Genomic DNA, 22,092 nt, shown 5'->3' on the forward strand with positions numbered 1-22,092 from the left:
GCTTCTCTTTCAGCAGCTTCATTGCAAATGAGGCATCGTGGCCAGAGCTCCCCCTTCCTGCAACGGCAGACATAACGAATCAATCATGATCACTAAATCACATTCCCCAGGCTCGACAAGTAGATCACAGATTGAATTTTACACAGGTTATAGTCACATTAAGGATTGTTATTCGGTTGAACAAAGTCATGAACTCTTTTAACTGTTTTGTGTTACATTACATCTCTTTGATGGGACTTCTTTTACCCTTGTTTATACATTTACATATTTGAAACAGATTGAATAATAAATTGAGTAACTTTTAACCACAACTGTTTAATCCATTATGAACTTCAACTAATAATCAATCTATCACACTCACATCAGCCAGTCTCAAGCAGAAAAAAGGAAGCCAGGTTTTTTATGTACTTCTCGACGTCACATACACTTTAAGTTTCGATCAAACACTGTGCTTAGTTTCACTTTCTGGTCCTATGCTCTGTAAAAACATGTTGTTTCCTGTCAGGACTTTTGGCACAGACTGTACTCAGAGTTGGGCCTTTCTTATAAAGCAATATATCCATCCATCCATCCATCCATCCATCTTCATCCGCTTTATCCGAGGCCGGGTAGCGGGGGCAGCAGCCTAAGCAGAGAAGCCCAGACCTCCCTCTCCCCAGCCACCTCCTCCAGCTTATCCGGGGGAACACCAATGCGTTCCCAGGCCAGCCGAGAGATATAATCTCTCCAGCGTGTCCTGGGTCTGCCCTGGGGCCTCCTCCTGGTGGGACATGCCCGGAACACCTCACCCAGGAGGCGCCCAGGAGGCATCCTTGTCAGATGCCCGAACCACCTCAACTGGCTCCTTTTGATGTGGAGGAGCAGCGGCTCTACTCTGAGCCCCTCCCGGATGGCCGAACTTCTCACCCTATCTCTAAAGGAGAGGCCAGCCACCCTTCGGAGGAAGCTCATTTCTGCCGCTTGTATCCGCGATCTCATTCTTTCGGTCACTACCCACAGCTCGTGGCCATAGGTGAGGGTAGGGACGTAGATCGACCGGTAAATTGAGAGCTTCGCTTTTACACTCAGCTCCCTCTTCACCACGATGGACCGGTGCAGCGTCCGCATCACTGCAGCCGCAGCACCAATCTGTCTGTCGATCTCCGGCTCCCTTCTCCCATCACTCGCGAACAAGACCCCGAGATACTTGAACTCCTCCACTTGGGGCAGGAACTCATCCCCGACCCGGAGTGGGCACTCCACCCTTTTCCGGCTGAGAACCATGGCCTCAGATTTGGAGGTGCTGATCCTCATTCCCGCTGCTTCACACTCGGCTGCGAACCGTTCCTTCACGCGATGAAGCCAACAGAACCACATCAACCGCAAAAAGCAGAGATGAGATTCTGAGGCCACCGAAGTGAAAGCCCTCCGCCACTTGGCTGCGCCTAGAAATCCTGTCCATAAAAATTATGAACAGAACCAGTGACAAAGGGCATCCCTGGCGGAGCCCATCACCCACCGGGAACGAGTCCGACTTATTGCCGGCAATCCGAACCAAACTCTTGCAACGGTTGTATAGGGATCGAATGGCCCGTAGCAATGGGCCAGACACCCCATACTCCCGCAACACCTCCCACAGGACACCCCGAGGGACACGGTCGAATGCCTTATCCAAGTCCACAAAACACATGTAGACTGGTTGGGCAAACTCCCATGCACCCTCAAGTATCCTTGAGAGGATAAAGAGCTGGTCCAGTGTTCCACGACCAGGACGAAAACCGCATTGTTCCTCCTGTATCCGAGGTTCGACTAACGGACGAACTCTCCTTTCCAGCACCCTGGCATAGACTTTCCCAGGGAGGCTGAGGAGTGTGATCCCCCTGTAGTTGGAACACACCCTCCGGTCTCCCTTCGTAAAGATGGGGACCACCACCCCGGTCTGCCAGTCCAGGGGTACTGCCGCTGATCTCGACGCAAGATTGTAGAGTTGCGTGGAGATCAGGGGCAGAGTCCAGCCCCTCTCCAGGAGACTGGTTCCAGAGCCCAAGCCATGCATAAAGGTGAGCCCGACTATATCTAGCCAGTACCTCTCAACCTCACGCACTAACTCAGGCTACTTCCCCACCAGAGAGGTGACATTCCATGTCCCTATTGGCAGTCTTGGCAGCTGGGGATCGGTCCGCCAGGGCCTCCGCTCCTGGCCGCCGCCCGACACACAATGCACCCGACCCCTATGGCGCCTCCTGCGGGTGGTGGGCCTGCGGGAGGATGGGCCCATGTCTCCTCTTCCAGCTGTGCCCGGCCGGGCCCCATGGACTAAGGCCCGGCCACCAGACGCTCGCCCTCGGGCACCCTCCCTGGGCCTGGCTCCAGGGCAGGGCCCCGGTAACCCTATCCCGAGCAGGGTAAACTGTTCCCTCTATGTTCTTTTCATAAGGGTCTTCTGAATTGCTCTTTGTCTGGTCCCTCACCCAGGACCAATTTGCCATGGGAGACCCTACCAGGGGGAAAAAGCCCCCAGACAACATAGCCCCTGGAACCCCTGGGACACACAAACCCTTCCACCACGATAAGGTAGCGATTCCCGATGGATGAGAGGGTTTGTTCCCTGCGCCTTAGGGTCGGGGAATGGGTCCTGACTGTCATCTGCACTTATGCGCCGAGTGGCAGTTCAGAGTACCCAGCCTTCTTAGAGTCCCTGGGGGGGGGGGGTGCTGGAAGGTGCCCCACCTGGAGACTCCGTCCTGTCCTGCTGGGAGACTTCAATGCTCACGTGGGTAACGACAGCGAGACCTGGAGAGGCGTGATTGGGAGGAACGGCCTCCCTGATCTGAACCAGAGCGGTGTTTTGTTATTGGACTTCTGTGCAAATCACAGTTTGGCCATAACGAACACCTTGTTCGAACATAAGAGTGTCCATAAGTGCAAGTGGCACCAGGACGCTCTAGGCCACAGGTCGATGATCAATTTTGTAATCGTATCACCAGATCTGCGACCATATGTTCTGGACACTCGGGTAAAGAGAGGGGCTGAGCTGTCAACTGATCACCACCTGGTGGTGAGTTGGATCAGGTGGCGGGGGGGGACGCTGGACAGACCCGGTGCACTTAAACGCGTAGTGAGGGTGTGCTGGGAACGTCTAGCAGAGGCCCCAGTCCGCAAGATCTTCAACGCACACCTCTGGCAGAGCTTCAACAGCATTCCGAGGGAGACTGGGGACATTGAGTCCGAATGGACCGTGTTCAGCGTCTCCATCGCCGAAGCTGCTGCATTGAGCTGCGGCCGCAAGGTGGTTGGTGCCTGCCGTGGTGGTAATCCCCGAACCAAATGGTGGACACCAGAAGTGAAGGGAGCCACCAGGCTGAAGAAGGAGTCCTATTGGGCTTGGTTAGCCTGTGGGACTCCGGAGGCAGTGGACAGGTATCGACAGGCCAAGCGGAATGCGGCTCGGGCAGTGGCTGAAACAAAAACACGATTGTGGGAGGAGTTCGGAGAGGCCATGGAAAAAAAGACTAAAGCAATATAATCAGCATATAAGCATTTAAGGTTATACATTTAACCCTCAACAGACCCCCTCTTCATTTCTCTCCTGAGAAATGAACTAATTCCTTATTTATCCCTTTAAATTTACTTGCATATGAAAATAATAACTAGAATGTAACGAAACAAATCATGCCCATAAATCAAGCTCTAAACGGCCATCTGCTGCGACCGGTTGGGGTGAAAGAAGGAAGACAGGAGAAAGACATGCTGTGGAAGAGAGACAGAGGTTAATAACAGATATGATTCAATGCAGAGTAATTCTTCAGATTAGCAATAGGTGGATCTCAGCTTCCCAATTCCAATTAAAGTCAAAAACACAAAAATTACAGGAGAGGAGCAAAGTTCTATGCCAGCTGTTTTACTGAACAGTGTAGCTCAGCAAAACAGAAGGAAAAGCAAAGCTCCCCTAGGGTGTTCGCAGTAAGCGCATGCAGGTAGGGACCGACCCCACGGACAGACAGCAGGAAAAAGCCCCGAGGGCTTTCCCAGGCCCCCTTTTAAAGGTACCAGTAGTCCCACCTCCTGCTGCTGAGTAACTTTCCCACGCGCCCAGGAACAGCAGGTGCAGGGTCAAGTACCGGCCAGAGTTCACACGGGGCCCTGGCTGAGGGCCCGGCCCAAAGTGACACCCCTAGGTTAACCCTTTGCTTTACCTTCTGACAACAGGTCACAACATGGTCAAAGGTCACACATTAGTACAGCAAATAGCATAGTTTTTGTGATAATCTTATGATATCCATGTGAATAATACTCGGCCTAACTACATCAAATATATGAGTTAAATGCATAACATAGAAATAAAACACTCCAGTGTAGGTTTATAGTGTGTGTGTACAGGACAGTGAAGATATGCCTCATGAGTGTGCTGCATGACTTGTGTGTGTGTGTGTGTGTGTGTGTGTGTGTGTGTGTGTGTGTGTGTGTGTGTGTGTGTGTGTGTGTGTGAACCACTGCATGCCTAAAACTCCACATGAAAGTTATTCAGATCGATATATAAGTACAAAAATCCATCATGTTAGATTTATAGGTATACATGTCATACAAAAATCCACTACATTCCCCCCTGTGGTACCTGGAGGTACCACCTAAAAACCCCATAATATGAAAAACAAAAATGGTGAGCATCTAACTACGGCGTGTGCTGTTTTTTTGCTAACATACTTAAAAGCAAGCTCCTTACAGAGTTTAATGAGTAAATAAGATAATCAACAGCAGGTGCTAAGCAAAGGCGACATGAAACACACAAAATCCAACCTGCCATGGCCATAGTATTGTTCATCCACAATTGCAGAGCACCTTGCATAACACACTGTGATTGTCATCAATTATGATAGAATTCAAAATAAGATCAACTAATAGATATATGTTAACTGCTAATTAAGGCATAGCATGTATAAGTAAGACACATGAAATGAACATATTTTTCAGGTTACATATTATGCATAATCACAGTATATGGCATCATTCAAGCCAGACTCTCAGTCTTTTCATGGCTTTACTCCCCACCCACTGATTGGCGTCCAGGAGCACTTTCTCCACCAACTCCCTTATTAGCCATGAGTTGGTCATTGACCACCTGAAGCCTGACATTTTCAGCAGTGAGTCTCTGGATCTCTTTACTCTGGGCTCCAATGGTGTGAAGGGCTTCAGACAACTTGCGAGTGATGAAGTTGGAATGATCTTCCTGACCTTTCACTTGCTTTTGTAGTTCAGCCACCTCTCGCATCAAATCAGCATTCCTCTCAGTGTAGCGGGCATTCTCAACTCTCACCTCACCCAACTCGTGGGTGCTCCTCTCCCAAGCCCGCTCCCACGCATCGTTTTGGCGAATGAGATGATGGGCATAGTGCTCTGTGGTCTGCAGGGCGGTTGCATACATCTGCTTGCGTCGGGCGTACTGACAGCGGGCATTGTAATTATTTCTTTTCCTTTTGATCTCCTGGGCCCAGCTTGGAGGCAACTTTCGAATTTCTTTTTGGAATTCTTGTTTGGGGAGTTGCATAAGGTGTTCTTGCACAGTGGAATCAGCAACATCTCCCCACGATGTCACCATAGACTCAGCTGCACTTCCTTGGACAGGGGTGTTAGAACGTGTAGACCCTTCCTCACGTCTGGAATGCTCATAGGGCATGCTGGCAGTGGACACGGGGCTTAGTGACAGAAGGTCGACGATCGGAGGTCTGTATGGGCTTTGTGAGTGGCTTGGCCCCGGTCTGGGTGACCTCTGAGACTCTGGAATTGGCGTTAGGGCCCTGGGAGTAGGTGGTGTTGAGGATCCAGAATAGACAGGAGACTGTGGCGGTGTCATCGGTGATCTAGGCGCGCCTGGCTCTGGAACTCGGGTCCAGAGAGGTGCCCTCTGTGGCTCTGGCTGCCCCCCCTGGGCGGATGCAGGATGAATGGATGCCAACCGCTGAAGCCAAAACTTCCCCACTTTGACGTCGGGTGGGACCTCTGGCTGGTTGGCTGCGGATGGGCGCCACAAGGGTCTCTCCAGTGACTGACTGGTCCCAGGCCTAGTAGGGCTGTCTGAATACTCTATCTTCACTCCTGATTCTGCCATTACTGTTTATCTATGTAACATAAAGCACAAAATTAGACACGTCCCACACATAAATCTTCTCGTCCCAGTTACTATACTCTTTTTTAACTAATCAGTATTACATACTTTTTATTTTTTACTCTTTTTTTTAACTTTTTACTTTTTACTTAATTTCTTTAATTTTTACTACGGTGTCATTCTGGAAGGGGTGAAGACATCACAACCCACACTCAGTGCAGGGATGTTAAAAGGAACCCCATAAGGCGGTTCCTCAACTGGACCATTTTCATCTACGCATCCACTCCCCATAGCAATATAAGCTAACAAGTCATCAAATGATTCATAATGAGACATATCAACATAATCTGGTCCTTGCTGAGGCTCCTGAGGAGACGTTTCCACTGCTACTGTGAAATCCACACTTTGGTCTATCCGGACAGGAAACTGCGTCACTGCCTTCAAGGTCTTGGCGATCAGTATCTTAATCAAAGGAAACACACAACAGGTTAGCAACATAAGTATTAATAGGATTATGCCTATGGCTATGCCTATCGACTTAAGTAACTGAAGAAGTGATAAACTCTGAAACCACTTCCATACAGAGTAAGACGAGGAATTCCAATTAGAGTGTTTAACATGGTCATTTCTTATCCTTTTTAGGTTTTCCAAGACCTTTGTAATGTTTCCCGCCTCCCCTGTGTGCATGGGAATGGCTGTACAGCAATCATCCCCAAATCTATCACAAACCCCCTGCTCCTCGGCTAGCATAGTTTCAATCAAAAGCCTGTTTTGCAGTGTCATTAATGATGTGGCATGTAATTGCTCACTAACTCCCTGGAGGGCTGCAATAGTCCAATTCAAAAATCTTTGTTGGTTATACCATAAATAATTTATCCACCTTGAATTTTTGGCTATGTATTGAGCATTTACAATCGTGCCAGCAATAGGTATAGACCCTGCTACTTGGCCGGACACAATCCACGCCTCCCCTATAGCCTGATGTTCAGCTGGAACTCCTTTAACCATGCGGTTGGCTGTAACGTAAATGTCTGCTTGTTCTTCCCAAGGGAATTGTGAAGCTGCTTTGGCGTCTTTTTTAATCCTTTTTAGAACTCCATTTTCTTCTTTGTCTGCAAAATGAATCACATAGATTTGACCCGTTAACATGACTGGGGCACAAATGCCTTTCCAATTTGGCACTAGAACAGATCTAATTCGTCTGTCTTCTTCACACATCCAAAACACATCTGCTAATGGATAGGTGCCATTTGTTAAATTATAGACATGCAACCACTGGGCATAGGACTTATTATGCCCTACAATATATACATCTGGTCCTGATCCTCCCGCTCCACTAACAACTCTAGCACATTGCATTTTAGCTCGACTAGTGGTGTTACATACTTTCATGCTCCAAGTTTGTTTACTACCGGGAAAAAGATAATTATGGTATTCACATTGAATTAATTGGTTGGCCATTTCTACAGTGTCATTCCACAGGATGCTCTCATGTTCTAATCCTGACGCTAAGCAGAATGGGAACACCGTGTTTACTGCTACATGAACTACCGGCGGTATCTGATATTGTTTAGTGTCGCTCAACCGCAGAGGGCATCCTCCTAACTTTTCCTCCACACACTTGCCTTTACGCTTAAAACCTTTAGGGGGTTGCTTCCTTCTACAGTATGGTTCCAGTGTATGGGCCTTCCATAACACGCAGTGAGCAAAACAATGCCTTCCTGGGGAAACTAAGCATTTCTCCACTCCTTCAAACGGGATCAGCAATACTTGAGGTATTTTGCGTTTATGGCAAACTATACAATCCTGTTTTTCCACTAGCTTAGCTGAAAATTTCAACCACTGATAAAAAACATTAGATTCTAGGGTTGTCGATTTTAAGCTAGTCAACGGGGTGAGCTGTTGAGTCACTCCTCGCTTTTGCCTATCAACCACTATCACCCACGGAGATGCTCTCCTTATGGTAATTACCTTCCCATTATGAACATTTACACAATGCCCAGGAGCACATATGACTTGTGATGTCACCATCCCCTCCCCGTCACACCGCATGCCCCTTGCATAAGCTTTTACCTGCAGTCCCCTGAAGTCGGAGACCATGATCAAACCATACTCATCAGATTTTACGTATGTCAGTGTAACTTTCTGCCTCATGGGCAATTTACCTTTTTCTGCTGCTATAACGGCTACAGCTGATAAGCAGTCATGTAACCACTCCTGTTTTTGGTTGCTTGTAACTCCTACAGGTCCCATTATCTTCCCTTCGCTGTATAAACATATTACACCCAACCAAGCTGTGAAAGCTATCAACATAATTTTCAAGTTTATAACATTCCCCCCCCCCTTGGACCTGGTCCACACTAGCCTGACACTCCCTGCCCTGCATCAGATCCCTCTCTACCTGCTTCATTTTCCCTCTGCTACACTTACTGCTCGCCCTCTTTCTCCGCCCACCGATTAAACCCCTTTTCAGTATTAAAATATCCCTACTTGCTAAACCACTCTGTTGAGGATCTATTTTAACTAGGCTTCTGTCTGGACCAGTTAACTCTCAGCTGGTAGAGCCCCCCCCCCCCCCCCCCCCCCCGCCCCTCTTCACTACACAGGTGCTCCTGGTGGTCGGGAGGGGTCCCCCTGTGGTTTGAATCACTACAGCTGTGCCTCGCTGCCAGTCTCTGAGATCTCCTGATTCCCTGTGGGGAGGTGGCACCGTCCCCTTCGTGCGGCTGCGACGTCACCCGTGCGGCGGCTTGGCCTGCCCCCTCCTCTGTCTCTCTGTTTTCTTGTGACGCTCCTGGCTCAGGCTGAGGTGCCTTGGTGCAGGAGGACAAATGAAACCATGCCCCCTTACCTGCAACTTTAACAGCTGTTGGAGTTGCTAGGATAACTGTGTACGGGCCTTCCCTTCTAGGTTGGTCCCACCTTCTCTTAATCACTTTCAAGTACACCTGGTCGCCTGGCCGTATGGTCAGCAGATGGTCAGGAATCTCTGCGTCTCGGTCCGCTGTGGCTCCTTTCACCTGTTGAAAGATAACTTTATGTATTCTAGTTAGTTGTCGCAAATAACTTCCCATTTCATTTTCTAATTGCTCTAATGAAGGGCCTTCATAAGGCCCTCGATAGTACGGAAGGGGCATCGGCCTTCCTGTGAGCAGCTCATGAGGGCTTAAACACATAGTTCTGTTAGTTTGAGATCGCATACACATAAGAGCCAGAGGCAAAGCTTGCAACCAACTTAGCTTTTCTCCACTTCCTTTCACCACATCTGCTATAATTTTGGTGATTTTCGCCTTAATAATGCCATTCTGCCGTTCCACACTGCCCTGTGACTGAGGATGATACACACACCCAAACTTCTGTTTTATGCCCAACATTTTCAACATCACTTGTATGACTTGAGAAACAAAGTGTGGCCCGTTATCAGAAGAAATGGTGTCCGGTAACCCAAATCTAGGAAAAACCTCTCTACTCAAGAACTTGGCGACAGACTTATGGTCTGGTGCGCGGGTGGGTGTTGCTTCCACCCACCTACTGAACCTGCACACTACAACAAGAACATATCTCATCCCTTCTCGCCTATTCTCCATCCCCATGTCAATAAAATCAATCACTAGATGTCGAAACGGCCCATCCGGGGGTGGGATATGTGCCAGAGGTGCTGAAAAGCTTTTTCTCACATTATTTTTTGCACATATTTCACACTCGTTCAAAATTCTGTTTACTTATGCTATCAAAAAGGGAGACCACCACGCCTCCTGCAACCTCTTAATAACTTCCTGTCTGTTACAATGATCCACTCCATGCGCTTTCCGTACAGCTATAGGCAATATGGAGGATGGCATGACAAACTGACCCTGCACGCTTCTCCACAGCCCTTCATGTGGAGGGCTGGTACGTCTTATTGCACCTCTCCTTTCCCATAACCTTTTTTCTTGTGGATCTACCTTACTCTGAGCCTCAATAAGTGATTGCAGTGTCACCAATGGTGCTTCCTGTGACTCCTGTAACAACAATGGTGCCATTTTGTCTCCTGTAGCTGCCTGCTTAGCTGCTTCATCTGCTAAGTTATTCCCTTTAGCAATCAAGGTGTCTGTTTTCTGATGGGCAGGGCATTTGATTACTGCCACTGCACTGGGAAGCTGCAAAGCTTCTATTAATTGTGCTACAGCTTCTCCATGTATCACTGGTGTGCCATCAGCTCTTTGAAAGCCTCTTTGTTTCCAAATGTTAGCACTGACATGACACACGCCATATGCATATGCTGAATCAGTGTAGACATTAAGTCTTTTACCTGCTGCCAGCTTACAGGCTGCAGTCAAGGCCTTCAATTCTGCTAACTGAGCAGAACACGGCTGATCAACCTTCTGCGTCTGCAATGTGGTGAAACCTGAATTGGCAGGATTAAGCTGAACGATGCCGTATCCCGCATGGCATCCCTTTTCATCTCTGAAACAGGACCCATCAACAAACAATGTTAAATCAGCTGTAATAGGTTCATTGAACAAATCTTCTCGTGCTCGCATAAATTTATCAGTTTGTTGCAGACAATCATGGGGAATCCCCTCATCAGGTAGCATCATTCTAGAGGCTGGATTGACAGTATTACACCTTTGAATAGTTAACTCTGGAGCGGACAGAATTACCTCATATCCAGTCCGCCTAGCCTGAGTGATAACAAATCTCGGGCTAGAGAGCAACGCATGCAGCTGATGTGATGTGTATAAGATGACAGGATGACCCATAGTTAAAGAGGCTGCTTTCTGAAAAGCAAATGCTGCTGCTGCCAACCCTTGATAACAGGGTGGAAGGCCAGCCTCAATGTTATCCAGCTTTGTGCTGTAATAGGCTAAAGGTTGCTTCCCTATAGGTGTATCTTGCATCAATACAGAATTAGCATAGCTCCCTCTGTTGGCTACATACAGGTGAAAAGGTTTTGAATAATCTGGATTACCCAGTGCTGGGGCAGACTGCATGTCCCCCTTCAGTGCCTCAAAGGCCGCAGCTGCTTCTTCTGTCCACTGCAGCTCAGATTTGCAGTTATTTTGTCCTGCAGCCCTTATCAGGGCTCGCAGGGGAGCTGTTTTAAATGCATAGTCACAAATCCAAGGCTGACTGTATCCCGCCATGCCCAGAAACGAAAGCATTTGCCCCACAGTTTGCGGTTTAGGGGCTTTGACCACAGCTTCTATTTGAGATGGAGCAATTAGTTTTTTCTCTCCTCTCAGCTGTCTTCCTAAATATTCCACTGATTGTTGGCAAAACTGAATTTTATCTTTACTCACTTTGTGTCCTCCCTCCGCCAGTACGGATAAGACAGCAATAGAATCTCTCTCACACTGCTCCTTAGTTGGACTACAGATTAACAGGTCATCAGCGTACTGCAAAACGACACTTGGGACATTTAGGTGTTGCAAATCTTGTGCTAAAACCCGATTAAAAATACTAGGGCTCTGAGTGAACCCTTGTGGAAGACGTGTGTATACATACTGCTGATTCTGGTATGTGAAGGCAAAAAGATACTGAGAGTCAGAGTGCAATGGGATGCTGAAAAAAGCTGAACACAAATCAATTACTGTATACCACCGTGTGTCAGGTGGAATGTTGGAAAGCAATGTGTGGGGGTCGGGAACAACAGGTGTTTCAGATTCTACTATAGCGTTAATAGCTCTGAGATCATGCACCAATCTGTAATCTTTAGAATTTGGCTTCTGAATTGGACAGATAGGTGTGTTACATGGGCTGGTTGCTTTAATTAATACACCAGCCTTTTCCAACCCCTCAATTATAGGTTTGATACCTTCAATGGCATGTGGCTTGAGTGGATATTGCTTAATGTATGGCAACTTAATTTCAGGCTTCAGTTTTACGTTTACTGGTTGAGCTGACTTTACTTTCCCCACATCAGTTTTGTTTGTTGACCACAGCTGGGCAGGAACCTGCTTCAGCAGGTGTTCATGTTCTGCAGACAAAGGCATTAGAGTAACAGGCCTTTCATTTAGCATTACTTTAGTTGCAACACTCTCATCACTATTTTTCATGGAGATTCTGACAAACTGTCTATTTTTGGATATATGAATTAATTTGTTCTCTGCAGGCTCCCATTCTGGAACCTGCAGAGCCTGCTTTATCATAGGCCCCAACTCATGAGATTCATGTCCCTGAGCAATCAAAAGAGTGATATGCGGCACAGAGTTTTGCACTTGAAACCAGTCTTTTAATTCATCAGGGAGGGTTACTGCTGCTGCCGCTCCTTGTGGGCCAATGTAAATATCTTCACTGGTTATGAGAAATGGCTTTTTATTAAGCAGTTCATCCCAGCAGGCTTCATAATCCTTAAAGCGGTGATTTCCGTCGAAGAGCAATGTGCAATGTAACGGCAGCCGGACTTCCTCCACTTCACCCATCTGTGTCTGCACCCAGATCTTCCACTTTGTCCATTCCTGCTTCAGCATGGATTCTTCAGGTGTTAGCTGCAGCCAATAGACTAGAGGCTGCATCAGACGTTCAACCTCTTTTTCAGTTTGAGTTGGCATCATTCTATGTATTTCTTCCTGTGGAAAATCCACATACAGTCCATCAGGGGTGCACATTATTTTTGCTTTTAAAGGGCACAAAATATCTCTTCCCATAAGATTGATTGGGGTGTCGGCTGAATACAACAACGGTGCAACAATTGATTTTCCTGATACCATCATTGGAACTGGCTGGGTGAGGGGTATCACTTGTGTTTTTCCAGAGAAGCCTACTGTCTTAACTGATGCTGTAGAGAGGGGGAGCCCAGCACCTTCAGTTCCAATACATGAATAGGTCGCACCTGTGTCCACCTTAAATGAATGTTCGTGTCCCTGTATTTCTACAGGTATGATGGGCTCATTTGATGAATTTAATGACACCACAGGTAGCTCCATCTCCCCCTCAGGCTCCTCCGGACACCCCTATAACCAGTTTGCTGAGGGCCCTGTCCAAGGATTAACAGGGCAATCCCGTTGCAAATGTCCAGGTTGGTCACAGCTCCAACATATGATGTCTCCTTTAGGCACATTGCTCTGCTGCGGGTTAGGCTGGGTGAGCCTAAATGTTGGTAATTGTCCTCCTCTCCCTCGTCCTCTCCTTATCAATCCTCCTCTCATCGCCTCCCTGCCTCGTCCACGACCCTGTCGGTATGAGTTTTCACCCTGATTCACGTACACATGTATAGCAGGCAGGGCAGGCCCAGTCTGAGCAGGAGAGTTACTGATGTGTGTATGTGCTGATGAGGCAGCAGGCTGGAAAACTGTCTGAGCCTGTGGGGGAGGCGTGGCATAGTTCTGAGATGGAGTAGCTGCCATCACTGGGGCTTGTGTCTCAGTTAGTGTGGTTATCAGCGGGGCCTGTGTTTTAGTTTTCTCCTTTTTGTTTTTTGTCAGCTCTCCCAACTGTAGCTGTGTTAATTTATTAGTCAGGTGTTTATTGGTCTCTTCCTCTCGTTGTTTCTCTTTTCTGTGATAATTCACATGATGTACTATATGCTCCACAAACAGTGGCCAGTCCATCTTACTCAGGCCCACCACTTGCTCTAATTTTTGCTGCACTGGAGCAGGCAATCCCTTTTTCACCATACTTTTGAATAAGGCCTCTGTAGATTTATTGGCATTCCAGGCGCTTCCTGTCTCATCCTTCCATTTGCGCTGAAAAGCATGCAGCCACTTAGAGGGACACTCCTCATCCTTCAAAACCTCCCCCTCTAAACTAGAGGGGTCCCCATCATCAGGATATTGTTTCCTCAGCGCCTCCCACAACACAGTACGATGCATCCCCATATTTACATCATCCAGCAGATTGCTTTGGCAAACTCGACCCAGTTTAGCATTTTCAAAGATGTTTACTGTTGCATGCTTGCCGACTACCTTCATTAGGAAGGCTTTAATGTCTCCCAAGGCCAGGGTCACTCCAGCTGTACTTTCCTCGAGTGCTGTTATCCATTTGCCCGCCCCTTGTGAAAGGTCAGGCAGTCTCTCAGCCAGTCCCACCATGTCCATGAATGACCACGGCACATATGTTGAGACCCCTCCTTTCTTCATGATAGGGCACATAGGGGCTCCATACCCCTCATCACTCCCCTGCTCCAGCCATGCTGCTTCCGAATCCTTGTGACTTTGGAAATCATGTGGCAGACTGCTTGCTCTGTGCACCATCTTTCCACTCTGCAGCCGCATTCCTCTGTCATCCTCCCTCACATGGCCTTCGTTCTCTCTCCTTTCCACCGGCTGACCCCTGGAAATGGCGTCTTGTAGGCCTGTCATATCTGTCAACAAAGGCCGACTTGAAACAGTATCATAACGTGAGAAACAAGCAGATGCGGCTGCCTCCTTTCCTCTGGGAGGATTATCTGTTATTGTTCCCACCAATTCTATTCTCCTGATTGTGGGCCCTGTCTGTCCTGGTACAGGGGCCTCAAAGGTGTGATGCTTCACATGCTTTGTTTTCTCCTGATCACTTAATCCTTGTGAATGTCTATTTGTCAGCTGATCCAGCCGTACAAGTGTCTCTTCTAGCAGAACTGCAGTGTTTAATTCTTTCCGATGTGAAACCTGTTCGCTTTGTTGCTGCATTTCGTGTAGCTTATCTCTTTTGGTTAGGGGGTGCAGCATTTCTTGAGTCTGAGGTGCTGCTGACTCTGCTGCAGTTTTATTCCCAGGTAGAGATGTGGCCTCATTGCGACTCAGCTCTGTCCTATACCAAGGTTCAACTTCATCAGAATAACAGGTGCCAGTGGAGCACTCGCTTTCTTCTCCATCATGTCTCCAATTCTCTCCTCCAACACCATTGCGCTTATCCTTTAGGGTGACAGTGAGTCTTCCTGTTAATTCACAGTCCACATCTTGTGTGCCATCACTAATTACAGCTTGCTCAGAGGACATGTGTCTCAGAGGATACTGCCCCGCTTGTGAATGTTGATTTGTGTGTGCGTGTGGTGGAGGCCTCTCTGGCCACAAAGGGGCCGACGGAGACACCTGTGATGACTCAGAACTCTCATTTTTCCCTTTTGATGACACACTTTTGTTTTCCACAAGCTTCTGCCTCAATTTAGCCCCCTCTTGTCTAAACCACCCCAAAACCTCTCGCTCCTTTAATCTTTTATTTTCTTGCTTACGATTTTTTTGGAGGTCAGTGGCCACTTTCTTATGTATGCTTAACTCCACCTCTTCACAACATGCCATATTAAAGGTACCATTCGGGGGCCACCGATGTGCCCCTGATGTTCTACTATGCCACTTACGCATACATTTTAAAATCCTCCGCCTTTGACTCGGGTGTCGTTTTATCACCCGGTCCTTAGGGCTATAACCTGCCCCACCTTCTTTGCTCTGACTGACTCCCATGTATCACAATCACACGCCCGAAAATAAATGTATTTTATTTTATTTATATATTTATAATTTATTGATTTTTCTTTTCTTTTTAAAACACTTCTTTCAACTAAATTTGGATGAGATGTTATGTTTGTGGCTTATTAAACCAGCACGCTTATCTATTTTACTACGCTCTACTCCTCTCGGAATGTCAGGACACAGTCACAAATTTGTTACTTCTTACTTTTACCCAGCACTCCCAAGCGAGCACTGGCTTATTGTTGCTACGGCAACGGCACAGGGAAGTCCCACACAACCCGCCCCACACTGGGCAAGCCCGTTTTTTTAATTTTTGTTTTGAACACCAGATCCTCTTACAGATTTTATTGTAAATACGCGAAACGGTCGCCAGAGCCTCAGGTTGATCAGCTGTGCACTCACCACCCTTTACCAGGTATTTTCCATACACACCATTCCATGCAAATAGATTAATCAATAGTTTTATTTTGTTTACTTATTTATTTATTTATTTTTAAATCACTCCATACTAAAGTTCAGTTTGATTAACTTTATGCCATGCCATCCACCACTTGCACTCTGTTACTGTTATCTCAACTATATCTTAAAATTACTTTTAGTCTCAATTATTATTTCTTGCTATTTTAGTTAATTGCAAGTATTAGTGCTTATATTTTCCTTTCTCTTCCCCCTTTTTTTTAGAGCTCTATTTTCTATAACCTTACAGTTATTTTATTCCGTTTTTATACCTTGTTATTATTTTTACTCATCTGATTCTATTCGTTCCCTTTTTACCAATAAGTACTTATTTACTCCACTCTACTCCAATTTTGTCAGCACAATATTAGTTTATTTAACCCTGTATCTACTTACTCAAGACATTAAAGGGTCTAATCCCAATTTTGACAATGATTTTCTTTTTCCCTATTTTTAACACAAACCTTGAGAGTAAATTTTCCTTTTTTACTTTTACTTGCCCTAGTTATTTGCCGACCTCCCTCTCTAATCGTCCTCACGTACCTTAATTATGACTTTTAACACCCCCCTTGGCCGAATATCTGTCCCACAATGAGCTGCTCAATTTTTTAACACCTTGTCTAATTTAACATCTCTTTTACAACGTTGTATTACCTTACCTATTTTCCCTTTTTTCTAATTTATGAATCAAAACCCATCCACTCACGCGTGTTCCTTTAACTCATATTTACAGCCATACATTAGTTATATTTATAGATTAATATTAAGCAATATTTACAGCAACAAGAAACTATACTCTAAACTACTAATCAGCAATATTTACAGCGGCGAATATACCTAAAGGTTAGTAACAGCTATTTACATATTTACACTTTGGCCGAAGGTGTCGCCTTTCATACAGCGACGCGCGCAGTTACCCAGCGTGTCCAGACCGGTGGACTCGAAAGCCCTCAGACTCCCACTGCGAGCCCCAAGCCCCCGCGTTACGTGCTGAGTTCTTATCTCCAAAAATCCCCCAAAGCCCGAGCAGTCCTGACTACCTAGCAATTCACTTGGGTTAACCAGGTTAACCAATTAAATGGTTAACCTAGTTAGCCTGTATCACCTTATCTACTTAAATGGATAACTAGGTTTCCAGCGGTAACCACCTTGGGGGTGCCGACATATATTTCACTTTTCATCACTTTTATCACTTTTCATCACTTTTCATCTTTTTACTTCTGCGCACACACACACACACACTAACAAGTCTATCCTTCAGCTTCGACACTAAAGAATAACAGAACAAACTCCCCCAAGAACTATAACCCACAACAAAACAGAAAGCAACAGATCCCACTTAGCGCACACTCCCTCACGGCTCAGCAGTCATCAACCCAAACACAGGTCAAGACAGATAACCTCTTTACACATACAGCAGCTCCCACTCGCAGCCACACACACACTTCCGCGCCGTGGTTCACAGCAAAGTTACACATAGATCCCAGCATTAAACTCTGCTCCTTCCTGTCTCCAATATTAAAAATTTTAACAATGTGACAATTTTAACTCTCCAATTACAAAGGACAATTTTAATGTTCTTTTTCAAGGCGAGGCGAAAGTATACCTTGAACCCGGGCGGAACCCCCTCAGACAGCACTCAGACAGCACCAATTATTTTATGCAGAAAAAGCTCTGCTTACCTTATCTTATGCGGCCGCTTGGTGCTCTCTGGGTGCGCAGAGTGGCAACAACGCCCAAGGTCCACGGCTGATGCCTCCAACTCCTTGTCCCTTCGTCCGGTCGCCAAATTGTAGTTGTCACAATGGAGAGTAATTCTTCAAATTAGCAATAGGTGGATCTCAGCTTCCCAATTTCAATTAAAGTCAAAAACACAAAAATTACAGGAGAGGAGCAAAGTTCTATGCCAGCTGTTTTATTGAACAGTGTAGCTCAGCAAAACAGAAGGAAAAGCAAAGCTCCCCTAGGGTGTTCGCAGTAAGCGCATGCAGGTAGGGACCAACCCCCTGGACAGACAGCAGGAAAAAAGCCCCGAGGGCTTTCCCCGGCCCCCTTTTAAAGGTACCAGTAGTCCCACCTCCTGCTGCTGAGTAACTTTCCCACGCACCCAGGAGCAGCAGGTGCAGGGTCAAATGCCGGCCAGAGTTCACACCTGGCGCTGGCTGAGCGCCCGGTCCAAAGTGACACCCCTAGGTTAACCCTTTGCTTTACCCTCTGACAATAGGTCACAACATGGTCAAAGGTCACACATTAGTACAGCAAATAGCATAGTTTTTATGATAATCTTATGATATTAATGTGAATAATACTTGGCCTAACTACATCAAATATATGAGTTAAATGCATAACATAAAAATAAAACACTCCAGTGTAGGTTTATAGTGTGTGTGTGTGTGTGTGTACAGGACAGTGAAGATATGCCTCATGAGTGTGCTGCATGACTTGTGGGTGTGTGTGTGTGTGTGCGTGTGTGAACCACTGCATGCCTAAAACTCCACATGAAAGTTATTCAGATCGATATATAAGTACAAAAATCCATCATGTTAGATTTATAGGTATACATGTCATACAAAAATCCACTACAAAATCTAATGTCTGTCACCAAATTCCAGCAGATTCTTCACCAGGACCCTTTGTGATAGTTTTCATGTTTCATGCAAACTAAAGTGATACACAACATATGCAGTGCTATACACACATATTTACATGTTTCTAAGAGTTTGATAAACAAGCTGTTACCAACATCCTGCACCATGTTCTTGTTCAACATGGGAAAAAGACAAGACTAGTTTCAAATGAGGATTGAAGCCTTTACTGATTATTAGATAAGCCACATGCATGATGATCCCTCAATACAATCAGATTCTTCTCAGAACGGCATCAAAACTATTGATATTTTCAATATTTTCAGCTTCTATGGCTGAAACATTTTCAAATGATGAGCTTCCAACAATGAGTGAAACAGTAAGAGCATGTGGAGAGTTTGGAAACATCCCATTAAGAAAGAGAAATCAAACATTAAGATTCATTTTCATGAGCTCAGACTTGTTGAAAATGCAGAAGAGCTGGTTGTGAACTGAGCTTCAGAGAAACACAACATAATATTCACTGTGAAGCTTTGAGTGGAAAAAGACAGTAAAACAACATGTGGATCCTGGAATAATGGGAGCTTCCATCTTTAAAGGACTGAAGAGGAAGAAGTTTACAAGGAATCATTTAGAAGAGTTTCAAACATCAACTGATTGAATCCATGAATGTGAAAACGTGTTTGTGAGTGAAAGAGACAGACATGTACAGACTGAACTGTTCAACAGTCAGAGTATTTCTCTAACAGGAGACACTCTTTACACTCAACTCAGCACAGGGACACTGAGGAACCAGGAGGCCAGAGTCTAAACCCAGGATAAAGAGTTTGAGTGAATGTGGTGTTGAAGGTGTGGAGGTGGATCAGAGTGTCAGAGGAGACTCTGTAGAAGGACAGAGTGCCAGCAGGACAGTCCACATACACTGCTGCTCTGTTAGAGACAGAGGAGGAGGAGGAGGAGGAGGGGGATGTGAATTCGGAATCATGACAGACGCAAACAGGACCATCATTAGTGCAGTACAACCTCCAGGAATGATCATTCTGTCCAAACATACAGTCATTACTTTCTCCTTTCCTTCTGATTCTTCTGTAACTCACTGATATATTGATCTCTCCTTTCCACTCGACCTCCCAGTAACAGCGACCAGTCAGACCATTTCTGCACAGCAGCTGAGGAAGAACATCAAATCTGTCTGGATGATCAGGATATGACTGAACCTTCCTCACATGTGTCACCTTCCTGTTGTTGTCAGACAGTTGGAGCTTTGTGTTCACTGTGTTTGTGTCGATTGTGAGTTGACAGGAATCTGATGGAGAGAACAAACACAATCCAGCTGCAGTTATTGATCCATCATCTGTTCATTGATTGACACTTTGATGATGACTCCTGACATCAGAATGATGAAGATGGTTGAATGTGTGCTGCTTTGTTTTCATGAATCCCATTAAAAACACACTTACACTTCCTCAGACCTGGTCTCAACCATCGGACTCCAGCAGGCTCCACCCTGAAAGGAGGAGGGGTCAGAGCAGCACAGTCAGCATGCACACATGGACATTACATGGCTCTCATACACATGAACATTCACAGTGTTCATCAAAGTGAAAGCCCGGGGGAATGAATTGTCTGTGGTGTCTGTTTTTTTGTTAACAACACTCTGTATCGTGTGCCTGAAGGAAGAAATGTGAACAGTTTATCTCCATGATGTGAAAGGTCTGTAGAGATGTGTTTGTCCCTCATTCTGGACCTTTACAGGTCCTGGATGGAGGAAAGACAGCACAGATGAGCCTGTCTAAAGACCTTATTGTCTGGCCCCGTCATGCTTCATGACTGAGGCCAACCAGACAGTGATTGATGGAAACAGGACAGACTGGATGATGCCATTTCTCCAGACTGCACAGGGTTATATCTTTGGATTAGTTCTGACACATTCATCAACACCATATCTCCAGTCATTGGAGGAAATATCAGAGGAGAAAAAAAGGGAGATATTTACTGTAAAAACCACAAACATCTTTAACCAATCATTTTCAAACAACAACTCTGCCTCAGGCAGTTTTTATATAAACTTTTCAAACTATTTAAAGAACAATCAGGTGTTCTGCATCAAATGAGAAGCCACACAAATGATTTGTGCCACTGCAAAACTAGTTTGTGTCACTATAAGACAGAGGAGAACAACACAGGGATAAACCTGCAGGTCTGACAGCAGGAGGTGGATCACTCCTGTTTTCCATGTGGAGACAGCATTTACACTGCAATCTGCCTTTGGTGGCTTTAAGGCAGCAACTGTGACACTCACTCATAGAACTGACACACAAAACACAACAACCACTACACTACACACTAACTACACACTAACTGTAGCCTCCAAACACGCTAAACATCACAAATCTCTCATGTATCAAAACTCTCTCTCTCTCTCCCTCTCTCTCGTGAGTGTCACTCCTAAAACTTTCCCCTCTTCCCAAACAACCAAATGATATATGTGACAATATCATTTTTTGATTGGTCGACATGTTACATTTTTCCACTAATAAGGAAAGAATGTTTTTCCTTTTCCTTTTTTTCACTCCCAAGTGGTGAGTTTTTGCTAGCGCTGCCAATAGAAAACGCTGTCTTTACTGTTTCTTCCAGCTGTAAACACCACTGTTTTATTTAGAAAAAAAAACATTGTGTTTATTTTTTTATCATTACTCTGGTTTTACATGGCCTATCAACACAATTTAAAACTGGTATATAGTTTGAAGTGCGCACTTTGGACCCAAGTTGAAACTGAGACTCTGGGTCGCTGCATCTTGTTACTGTGTTGTCTTAAATTGGTCATGTGATTTTGACGCGCTGGCACGTCTGTCGACCCTCGAGGGTTAACATGTGACACCCTCTCTTTAAAGATACCAAAAGTAATTGGACAACTGATCTATTTTCAGGACAGGAGAGGATAGTTCCTTTGTCATGTATTTATTTATTAAGCAGACAAAAGGCATGGGCTGGATTTCAGGTGTGGTGCTTGCATTTGGAAGATTTTGCTCTAAACATATAATAACAGACATGGAGCAAAAGTAGCTCTTCATGCAGGTGAAACAAGCCATCCTTCTGCGAAAACAAGAGAAAACATCCACGAAATTGCTGCAATATTAGGAGTGACAAAATCGTTCTGATCTTTACCCAACTGAGAATTTCACTTGTTGAAGACTAAACTTTGGACAGAAAGGCCCACAACCAAACAGGAACTTAAAGCTGCTGCACTAAAGGCCTGGCAGAGCATTAAAAATGAGAAAACCAGCATCTGGTGATTTCCATGAGTTCAAGACTTCAGGCTGTCACTGACCAGGAGGGTTTTTTTTTTACCAAGTTTATTTTCACTTATTTAATTCATCGAATTACTTTAGAGCCCTTGAAATGAAGGGTTTGTGTTAAGACAATGTTTTAGTTCCTCACACTTTATGCAATCCTTTTGTTCATCCCACTGAATTCAAGCTAGAAGTCTGAACTTCAACTGCATCTGAGTTTTTTCATTTAAAATTCATCGTGGTAACCAAAATTACACAATGTTTTCTCCGTCCAAATATTTATGGACCAAACTGTAGGTCTACTT

At 45.6% G+C, this 22,092-nt stretch overlaps 1 pseudogene; it reads right to left on the reverse strand.

Moving 5' to 3' along the window:
* Positions 1–19,034: 19,034 nt before the first annotated feature.
* The window catches only part of LOC134624184 (NACHT, LRR and PYD domains-containing protein 3-like), a 189,929-nt pseudogene continuing 186,871 nt past the window's right edge, over positions 19,035–22,092 (reverse strand).

Source organism: Pelmatolapia mariae, linkage group LG3_W (genome assembly GCF_036321145.2).
Source record: "Pelmatolapia mariae isolate MD_Pm_ZW linkage group LG3_W, Pm_UMD_F_2, whole genome shotgun sequence".
NCBI lineage: Eukaryota > Metazoa > Chordata > Actinopteri > Cichliformes > Cichlidae > Pelmatolapia > Pelmatolapia mariae.